Below are 12,236 nucleotides of genomic sequence, written 5' to 3'. Positions count from 1 at the left end.
TCATCTCTACTATCCACCACAGGGATGTCCTTATCATTGTCCACCTAAGTGACAAACTCCCCTCTCTCCTCCATAGGGACATCTTTCCCACTGTCCACCTCAGGGAGTTCCTTCCCAATGTTCACCAGAGGGACATCCTTCCCACTGTTCACCACAAGGATGTCTTTCCATATGTCCACAACAGGGAGGTCCTTCCCATAGTTCACAACATATATGTCCTTCCAATGTCCACCACAGGGACCTCCTTCTCACTGTCCACTTCAGGGAAGTCCTCTCTACTGTCCACCACAGGTATGTCCTTTCCACTGTCCACCACATGGGCATCCTCCTCAATTTTCACTTCAGAGTGGACCTCCTCACAGTCCACTACATGGACGTCTTTCCCACTGTTCTCCAAAGAAACATCCTCCTCACTTTGCACCAAAGGGACATCCTCCTATGCACAACAGGGATGTCCTGACAACTGTGCACCACAGGAATATTCTTTCCACTGTCAACAACAGAGATGTCCTTCCCACTGTAGACCACAGAGATATCTTCCCTGCTGTCCACCTCAGGGACATTCTTCCCACTTTCCACCACAGTATCATCCTCCCCACTGACCACCAAAGTGATGTCCTCCCCACATTCTGCCACAGAAACATCCATCCCACTGTCCACAACAGAAATTTCCTCCCCACTGTCTACCACAGTGAGGACCTCCTAACTGTCCAGCACAGAGATGTTCTTTCCACGGTCCACCAAACAGATGTCCTTCCCACTGTCCACCACAGGGACATCCTCCTTTGTACTACAAGGACATTTTTACCATTGACCACAACATGGTTGTCCTCAACAATATGCACTACAGGGAAGTCCTCACTGCTGTCCACCACATGAATATCCTCCACAATGTAAACCACAAGGACGTTCTACCCACTGTCAACAACAGGGAGGTCCTCCCCTCTGTCCACCACAGGGACATCCTTCTGCCTGTCCACCACAGTGATGTCCTCCCCACTGTCCTCCAAAGGGACATCCTTCTCACTGTCGATCACATGGACGTCATTTCAATGGTCCACCACAGGGAAGTACTCTTCACTATCCCCCAAAGTGATCTCCTTCCCACTGTACACCACAGGGACATCCTCCTGTGCACAACAGGGATATTCTTATCACTGTTCACCACAGAGATATCTTCTGCACTCCCTACTACAAGGATATCTTTCTCAATGTCCACCAAAGAGACATTCTCTTGTGCACCACATAAGTGTTGTCCTTACTGTCCACAAGGCCGTCATCCACACTGTCTACCACAGTGAAAGCCTCTCAACTTTCCAACACTGGGACATCCTCCCAACTGTTAACAACACAGATTTCTTCCCAACTATCAAACACAGGGAAATCCTTCCCACTGTAAACAACAATGACATCCTCCCCACTTTGCACCACAGGGACATCCTCCTGTGCACAACAGGGATGTCCTAACCACTCTCCACCACAGAGATGTCCTCCACAATCTCTACCATATGGACATACTTCCAACTATGTACCACAGGGACTTTCTCCAGTGCACCACAGTAACATCCTCCCCACTGTCCATCACAGTGAAATCCTCTCCATTGTCCGCCACTGGGATGTCCTCACCACTGTCTACAACAGGGATGTCCTTCCAAATATTCACACCAAAAAGGTCCTCACCACTGTCCACCAAGAGGACGTCCTTGCCACTGTCCACCTCAGTGATATCCTCTCCTCAGATCATAACACGGTTGTCCTTCCCACTGTCCACCACAAGGAGGTCCTCCCCATTGTCTACAAGTGGCACACACTTCATGAATATCCTCCACACTTTAAACCACAGGGACATCCTACACATTGTCCACCACAGGGAGGTCCTCCTCACTGTCCACAACAGGAGCATCCTTCTGCCTGTACACCACAGTGATGTTCTCCCGACGGTACACATCAGGGACATCCTCCTGTGCACAACAGGGATGTTCTTACCACTGTACACCCCAGAGATGTCCTTTGCACTCCCCACTACAAGGACATCTTTCTCACTGTCTACCAAAGAGACATTCTCTTGTGCACCACAGAAACGTTGTTCTTATTGTCTATAAGGCCGTCATCTGCACTGTCCACCACAATGAAATCCCCTCAACTCTCTACCACAGTGACATCTTCCCAACTGTCCACAACAGGGATGTCCTCCCAACTATCAAACACAGTGAAGTCTTTCCCACTGTAAACAGCAGGGACATCCTCCCACTGGAATAAACACGAATGTCCTTACTACTGTCCACCACAGACATGTCCTCCGCACTCTCCACCATATGGACATACTTCCAACTATGTACCACAGGGACTTTCTCCAGTGCACCACAGTAACATCCTCCCCACTGTCCATCACAGTGAAATCCTCCCCATTGTCCGCCACTGGGATGTCCTCACCACTGTCTACAACAGGGATGTCCTTCCAAATATTCACACCAGAATGGTCCTCACCACTGTCCACCAAGAGGACATCCTTGCCACTGTCCACCTCAGTGATATCCTCTCCTCAGATCATAACACGATTGTCCTTCCCATTGTCCACCACAAAGAGGTCCTCCCCACTGTCCACAAGTGGCACACCCTTCCCAGTGTCCACCACAAAGTGGTCTTTCCCAATGTCCACAACAGGGATGTCCTTTCCACTGCCCACAGCATATATGTCCTTCCCACTGTCCACCACAGGGACATCCTTCTCACTGTCCACCACAGGGAAGTCCTTTCTACTGTTAACACAGGGATGTCCTTTCCACTGTCCATCACATTGACATCCTCCGCACTGTCCACAACAAACATATACATCCCACTGTCCACCACAGAAACGTCCTCTCCACTGTCTACCACAGGGACGTCCTTTCCACTCTTCACCAAAGAGATGTCCTTCCCACTGTCCAACAAATGGACATCCTTCTGTGTACAACAAGGACATTTTTACCACCATCCACAACATGGATGTCCTCACCAATGTCCACTACAGGGATGTCCTCACCACTGTCCACATCATGAATATCCTCTACACTGTAAACCACAGGGACATCCTACACACTGTCCACCACAGGGAGGTCCTCCCCTCTGTCCACAACAAGAACATCCTTCTGCCTGTCCACCAGTGATGTCCTCCCCACTGTACACCTCACGGACATCCTCCTTGCAAAACAGGGTTGTTCTTACCACCGTACACCCCAGAGATGTCCTCTGCACTCCCCGCTACAAGGACATCCTTCTCACTCTCCACCAAAAAGACATTCTCTTGTGCACCACAAAGAGCATTGTTCTTACTCTCTACAAGTTAGTCATCTGCACTGTCCACCACAGTGAAATCCTCTCAACTCTCCCCCACAGTGAAATCCTCTAAACTTTCCACCACAGTGACATCCTCCCAATTGTCCACAACAAGGATGTCCTCCCAACTATCAAACACAGTGAGATCCTTCCCATTGTAAGAAACAGGTACATCCTCCCCACTGGGCACAACAGTGATGTCCTAACCACTGTCCACTACAGAGATATCCTCCGCACTCTCCACCATATGAACCTCCTTCTGACTATGCACCAAAAGGATGTTCTCCAGTGCACCAAAGTATCATCATTCCCACTGTCGACCACAGGGAAATCCTCCCCACTGTCCATGACAGGTATGTCTTCCCCAATGTCTACAAAAGGGATGTCCTTCTCACAATTCAAATCAGAATGGTCCTCCCTGTTGTCCACCACAGGGACATCCTTCCCTCTGTTCACCTCAGTGATATCCTCCCCTCAGAACATAACAGGGATGTTCTTCACACACTCCACAACAGGGACATCCTCCCCACTGTCCACAAGAAGGTCATTCTTCTCATTGTCCACCAAAATGTCTTTCCCAATGTCCACAACAGGGACATCCTTCACACAGTCCACACTATATATGTCCTTCCAATGTTCACCACAGGGACATCCTTCCCACTGTCCACCACAGGGAAGTCCTCTCTGTCCACCAAAGGAATGTCCTTTCCACTGTTCACCACAGGGATGTCCTTTGCACTGTCCATAACAGGCATGTCTTTTTCACTCTCCACCACAGGGACATCCTTCACTCTGTCCACCTCAGTGATATCATTCCCTCAGACCATAACAAGGATGTCCTTCCCACTTTCCACAACAGGGACGTCCTCCCCACTGTTCACAAGATGGTCATCTTTCCCACTGTCCACCACAGGGATGTCCTCTCTACTGTCCACCACAGGGATGACCTTTCCACTGTCCACCACAGGGATGTCCACTGCACTGTCCACCAAAGTCATGTTTTTCCCACTGTCCACAACAGAAAGGTACACACTGCTCTCCACAACAGGAACGGACTTCCTAATGTCCACCTCAATGATGTCCTTTCCTCTGCCTATCACAGGGACATCCTTCCCACTGTCCACCACATGGTGGTCCTCACCACTGTCCATGCGAGGGACATGCTTGCCACTGTAGGACACATGGAGGTCCTTCCCAATGTCCAAAACATGTATGTCCTTCCCACAATCCACAACATAAATGTCCTTCCCACTCTCCACCACAGGGACCTTCTTCCCACTGTTTACCACAGAGAGGTCCTTTCTAGTATCCACCAGAGGGATGTCCTTAACACTATCCACCTAAGTGACGACCTTTCCTCTCTCAACCACAACGATATCCTTTCCACTGTCCAGCACAGGGAGTTCCTCTCCAATGTCCACCAGAGGGACATTTTTCCCACTGTTTACCACAAGGAGGTCTTTCCCAATATTTACAAAAGGGACGTTTTTCCCATGGTCCACAACATATATTTCCTTCCTACTGTCCACCACAGGGACATCCTTCTCACTGTCCACAACAGGGAAGTCCTCTCTACTTCCACAGGTATGTCTTTCCATTGTCTACCAAAGGGATATCCTTTGCCCTGTCCACAACAGTCATGGCCTTTCCTTGGTCCACCATAGGGACCTCTTTCCCACTGTCCACCACAGGGAAGTCCTCTCTACTGTACACCACAGGAATGTCCTTTCCACTGTCCACCAAAGTGATGTCCTAGGCACTGTCCACAACAGGCATGTCTTTCCAACTGCCCACCACAGAAAGGTACACTCTGCTGTCCACAACAGTAACGTACTTCCCAATATCCACTAAATTATGTCCTCTCCTATGTTCAACACAGAGACTTCCTTTCCACTGTGCGCCACATTTTGTTTCTCCCTACTGTCCATGAGAGGGACATGCTTCCCACTGTCCACCACACGGAGGTCCTTCCCAATGTTCACAACATGGACGTCCTTCCCACAGTCCATAACATATATGTCCTCCCCACTGTACAACACATGGAACTTCTTCACACTGTTCACCACAGAAAGGTCCTCTCTACTGTCCACCACAGAAATGCCCATAACACTGTCCAAACCAGTAACATCCTCCCCACTGTCCACCACAGAAATGTCCTCCCCACTGTCCACCACAGGGATGTCCTTCCCAATGTTCACCAGAGGGACATCTTCCCCAGTGTTCAAAAAAGGGACATCCTTTTACTGTCCACAACAGGGATGTCCTTCCCTCTGTCCACCACAGAGAGGTCCTCCTTGTTCTCCACCACAGGGACAATCTTCCCACTGTCAACCATAGAACGTCCTTTTCACTGTCCAGCACAGGTACATCCTCTCCACTGTCCACCACAGGGACATTCTTCCCAATGTACACCACAGTGATGTCCTCTCCACTGTCCACTACAAGGATGTCCTCCACACTTACCAAACAGGGATGTCCTCCCCACTGTCCACCACAGGGACATACTACGCTTGTCCACAACATGGACATTCTTCCATTGTCCACAAAAAGGACATTATTCCCACAGTTTAGCACAGGGATGTGCTCCCTACTGTCCACTACAGGGATATTCTACACAATTTTCACCACAGGTACGTCTACCCAACTGTCCACCACAGGGATTTCCTTCCCACCGTCCATCAGAGAGAGGTCCTCCCCAGTGTCCTCCACAGGGACGTCTTCCTCTGTACCACAAGGACATCCATAAATCTGTCCAGAAAAGGGTCATCTTCACCAATGTCAAGCACAGTGACGTCCTTCCCACTTTTCAACACAGGGACATCTTCCTGTGTACAACAGGGACATCCTGACCAATGTGCACCACAGAAACATCATTTCCACTTTCCACCACAGGGACATCCTCCCCAAATGTTCACTACAGTGTGGACCTCCCCAAAGTCCACCACATGGACGTCTTTCCCACTGTCGACCAAAGGGATATCCTCCTCACTTTGCACCACAGGGACATCCTCCTGTGCACAAAGAGGACGTCCTCACAACTGTGCACCACAGGAATATTCTTTCCACTGTCCACAAGAGTGATGTCCTTCCCACTGTTGACCAAAGAGATGTCCTCCCTGCTGTCCACCACAGGAACATTCTTCTCACTTTCCACCACAGAAACGTCCTCCCCACTGTCCACCAAAAGGATGTCCCCCCATATTCCTCCACAGACGTCCATCCCACTGTCTACAACAGAAATGTACTCCCAACTGTCCATGACAGGGAGGTCCTCCCAACTGTCCACCACAGGGACTTTCTTTCCACCGTCCAACTAACAGATGTCCTTCCCACTGTCCACCACAGGGACATCCTCCTGTGTACTACAAGGAAATCCTTACTACTGTCCACAACATGGTTGTCCTCAACAATATGTACTACAGGGAAGTCCTCACCACCTTCCACCACACGAATATCCTCTGCACTGTAAACTACAGTGACATCCTACCCACTGTCCACCACAGGGAGGTCCTCTCCTCTGTACAACACGGGTACATCCTTCTGCCTGTTAACCACAGTGATGTCCTACCTACTGTCCTTCAAAGGGACATCCTTCCCACTGTTGACCACAAGGACATCATTTCAATGATCCACCAAAGGGAAGTCCTCTTCACTGTCCATCACAGGGATGTACATCCCACTGTACACCACAAGGACATCCTCCTGTGCACAACAGGGATGTTCTAACAACTGTCCACCACAGAGATGTCCACTGCACTCTCCACCATATGGACATTCTCCCGACTATGCGCCACAGGGACATTCTCCAGTGCACCACAGTAACATCATCCCCACTGTCCATCACAGTGAAATCCTCCCCACTGTCTACAACATGTACTTCCTTCCCACAATCCACAACATAAATGTCCTTCCCACTCTCCACCACAGGGACCTTCTTCCCACTCTTCACTACAGAGAGGTCATCTCTACTATCCACCACAGGGATGTCCTTACCACTGTCCACCTAAGTGACGACCTCCCCTCTCTCCACCACAGGGACATCTTTCCCACTGTCCACAAAAGGGGAGTTCCTCCCCAATATCCACCAGAGTGTCATCCTTCCTACTATTTACCACAAGGAGATCTTTTCCAATGTCCACATAGGGATGTCCTTCCCACAGTCCACAACATATATGTCCTTCCCAATCTCCACCACAGAGAACTTCTTCCCACTGTCCGTCATGGGGAAGTCCTCTCTACTGTCCACCACAGAAATGTCCTTTCCATTGTCCACCACAGTCATGTCCTCCACACTGCCCAAAACAGGCATGTCATTTTCACTCACCTCCACAGTGTCCTTCTTCCATCTGTCCACAACAGGGAAGTCCTCTCTACAATCCATCAGAAGGATGTCCTTTCCACTGTCCACCAGAGGGATGTCCTCCCCACTCTCTACAACAGGGATGTCCTTCCTACAATTCAAAAAAGAAAGGTCCTCCCTGCTGTCCACCACAGGGACATCCTTCCCTCTGTCCACTTCAGTGATATCCTCTGCTCAGACCATAACAGGGATGTCATTCCCACTTTCCACCACAGAGACATCCACTCTACTGTCCACAAAAGGGTCATCCTTCCCACTGTCTACCAAAAGGTCTTTCCCAATGTCCACAACAGGGACGTCCTTCCCACAGTCCACACCATATATGTCCTTTAAATGTCCACCAAAGGGACCTCCTTCCCACTGTCCACCACAGGGAAGTCCTCTCTACTGTCCACCACAAGGAAGTCTTTTCCACTGTCCACCAGAGGGTTGTCCACCACACTGTCCACAATAGGCATGTCCTTCCCACTGTCCACCAAAGGGTCATCCATCCCACTGTCCACAACACAGACATCTTCCCCAATGTCCACCATATGGACGTCCTTCCCACTGTCCACCACAGGGATGTCCTACCCCACAGTCCACAAGGGTGTGGTTCTCCCCACTGTCCACCACAAGGACATCCTACTGTGGACAAGAGGGATGTCCTCACCACTGTGCACCATAGGGACATACTTTGCTTGTCCACCACAGGGACATCATTCCCACTGTCCACCAAAGTGATGTCCTCACTGCTGTCCACCACAGTGGCATTCTTACCACTCTCCACCACAAGGATGTCCGCCCCACTTACCAAACAGGGATGTCCTACCCATGTCCACCACAGGGACATCCTACCCATGTCCACCACAGGAAGGTCCTCCACACTCTCCACCATATGGACATCCTTCTGACTATGCACCACAAGGATGTTCTCCATTGCACCACAGTAACATCTTCCCCACTGTCCACCACAGTGAAATCCTAACCACTGTCCACCACAGGGATGTCCTCCCCACTGTCTACAACAGGAATGTCCTTCCCACAGTTCAAAACAGAGAGATCCTCCCAGATGTCCTCCACAGGGACTTCCTTTCCTCTGTCCACCTCAGTGATATCCTCCCCTCAGAAAATAACAGGGATGTCCTTCCACTTTCCACCACAGGGACATCCTCTCAACTGTCCACAAGAGGGTCATCCTTCCCACTGTCTACCAAAAGGTCTTTCCCAATGTCCACAACAGGGATGTCCTTCTAACAGTCCACACCATATATGTCCTTCAAATGTCCACCACAGGGACCTCATTTCCACTGTCCACCACAGGGAAGTCCTCTCTACTGTCCAACACATGGATGCCTTTTCCACTGTCCAACACAGGGATGTCCACTGCACTGTCCACAACAGGCATGTCCTTCCCACAGTCCACCACAGAAAGGTACAGCCTGCTGTCCACAACAGGAACTGACTTCCTAATGTCCAGCTCAATTATGTCCTTTCCTCTGTCCACCACAGGGACATCCTTCTCACTGTCCACCACATAGTGGTCCTCCCCACTGTCATCCAGAGGGAAAGGCTTGCCACTGTAGAACACATGGACGTCCTTCCCGAAATCCACAACATATACATCCTTCCCACAATCACAACATAAATGCCCTTCCCACTCTATACAACAGGGACCTTCTTCACACAGTTCATCACAGAGAGTTCCTCCCTACTATCCACCACAAGGATGTCAATAGCACTGTCCACCCAAGTGATGACCTCCCCACTCTCTACCACAGGGACTTCCTTCCAACTGTTCACCACAAGGAGGTCTTTCCCAATGTCCACCAAAGGGACCTCCTTCTCACTGTCCACCATAGGGAAGGCCTCACTACTGTCCACCACAGCTTTGGCATTTCCACTGTCCACCAAAGGGACGTCCTCCGCACTGTCCCCAATAGGCATGTCCTTCCCACTCTCCATCACAGAAAGGTACACCCTGCTGTTTACAACAGTAACATACTTCCCAATGTCCAATAAATGATGTCCTCTCCTATGTCTACCAAAGAGACATCCTTCCAACTGTCCACCACATGGTCTTTCATTCCACTGTCCATAAGAGGGACATGCTTTCTACTGTTCACCACATGCACGTCCTTCCCAATATCCTCAACATGGATGTCCTTCCCACAATCAACAACATAAATGTCCTCCACACTGTCCAACACATGGACCTTCTTCCCACTGTTCACCACAAAAAGGTCCTCTCTACTGTCCATCACAGGGATGTACTTACTACTGTCCAAAACAGTGACATCCTCCCCACTGTCCACAACAGTGATGTCCTTCACACTGTCCACCACAGAAAGGTCCTCCCCATGGTCCACCACAGGGATGTCTTTCCCTCTGTCCACCACAGGGAGTTCCTCCCCAATGTCCACCAGAGGAACATCCTTACCATTGTTCACCACAAGGAGGTCTTTCCCAGTGTCCACAACAGAGATGTTCTTCCCACAGTACACAACATAAATGTCCTTCCTACTGTCCACCACAGGGACCTCCTTCTCACTGTCCACCACAAGGAGCTCCTCTCTATTGTCCACCACAGGTATTCCTTTCCACTGTCCACCAAAGGAACATCCTCCACACTGTGTACAACAGGCATTTCCTTCCCCCGTCCTCCACAGAAAAGTACACCCTGCTGTCAACAACAGGAACGTACTTCCTAATGTCCACTAAATGATTTCCACTCCTATGTCCTTCAAAGAGACGTCATTCCCACTGTCAACAACATGGTGTTTCTCCCCACTGTCCATGAGAGGGACATGCTTCCCATTGTCCACCACACTGAGGTCCTTCAAAATGTCCGAAACATGGACATCCTTCCCACAATTAACAACATAAATGTCCTCCCCACTGTCCAACACATGGACCTTCTTCCCACTGTTCACCACAGAAAGGTCCTCTCTAGAGTCCACCATGGGGATGTCTTTCCAACTGTCTACCACAGGGATGTCATTCCCACTGTCCACAAAAGGACGTCCTTCCCACTGTCCACCACAGGGACATCCTCCAAATTGTTCACCACAGTGATATCCTTTTCACTGTTCACCACTGGGACATCCTACACACTTTGCACAAAAGGGACATTTTCCTGTGCACAACAGGGATATCCTCACCACTGTGCACCACAGGTACATCCTTCTTTGCACACTAGAGCTGTCAGCAACACTCTCCACCCCAGAGATGTCCTCTGCACCCTCCACGACAGGGACACCCTCCCCACTATCCAACAAAGAAAGGTATTTCCCGCTATTCACCACAGGGTTATCATCCCAAATGTCCAACACAGAAAAGTCCTCTTCACTGTCCACCACAGGGATGTCCTCCCACTATCCACCAGAGAAATATCCTTCCAACTGTTCACCACAAAACGGTCCTTCCCAATATCGACAACAGACATTTCCTTCCCACTGTCCACAACATAAATGTTTTTCCCACTGCACACCACAGTGTGTTTCTCTGTACTGTTCCCCACAGAGATGTACTTTCCACTGTCCACCAAAGGGACATTTTCCTTTGCACCAGAGAAACTAACTCACTACTGTCTACCACAGAAACATCCTCACCACTGTCCACCACTGTGACATCCTTTCCACTTTCCACCATGAGGAGGTCCTCTCCACTGTCCACCACAGAAACATCCTTTCCACTCTTCACCACAGGGACATCCTTCCCAATATCCACAACAGGGAGTTCCTCACCATTGATCACAACAGGGATGGCCTTTCCACTGTCCACCACAGAAACATGCTCATCACTGTCTATCACAGGGATATCTTTACCACTGTCCACCACAGAGAGGTCCTCTCAGTTGTACAAAACATAAACGTCCTCCCCACTGTCCACCACAGGGACGTACTTCTTACTGTCCACCAAAGGGAGCGCCTCCCCACTGTCTACAACAGGGATGTCCTTCCCATTGTCCACCACATGGACATCCTTTTGCTGTCCACAAAAAGGACTTCCTTCCCACTGTTTACCACAGGCACGTCTTCCCAACTGTCCACCACACAAATATGTTCCCAATAGTCCACTACCCAAACATCCATCCCACTGTTCACAACAGGGACATACTCCCCACTGTCCTCCACAGAGATGTCCATCCAACAGTCAACAACAGAAAGGTCCTACCCAGTGTCCACCACAGAGACATCCTCCCATCTGTCCACCCCAAGGAGTTCCTCCCCATAGTCCACCACAGGGATGTCCTTCCCACTGTCCACCAAAGGGACATCCATCCCACTGTCCACCACATGGACGTACTTCCCACAGTCCACTACAGGGATGTCCTACCCCACAGCCAACAAGAGTGTGGTCCTCCTCACTGGCCACCACAGGGACATCCTCCTGTGCACAACAGGGATGTCCTCACCACTGTGCACCACAGGGACATACTTTGCATTGTCCACCTTCCCACTGTCCAACAAAGTGAGGTCCTTCTCACTGTATAAAATATGGAAGTACTCTCCACTGTACACCTCAGGGAAGTCCTCTTTACTTACCACCACAGAAACTTTCTCCCCAGTGTCCACCAGAG

This window comes from Arvicanthis niloticus, chromosome 18, assembly GCF_011762505.2.
Source record: "Arvicanthis niloticus isolate mArvNil1 chromosome 18, mArvNil1.pat.X, whole genome shotgun sequence".
Taxonomy (NCBI): domain Eukaryota; kingdom Metazoa; phylum Chordata; class Mammalia; order Rodentia; family Muridae; genus Arvicanthis; species Arvicanthis niloticus.
Note: the sequence above shows the minus strand (reverse complement) of the source record.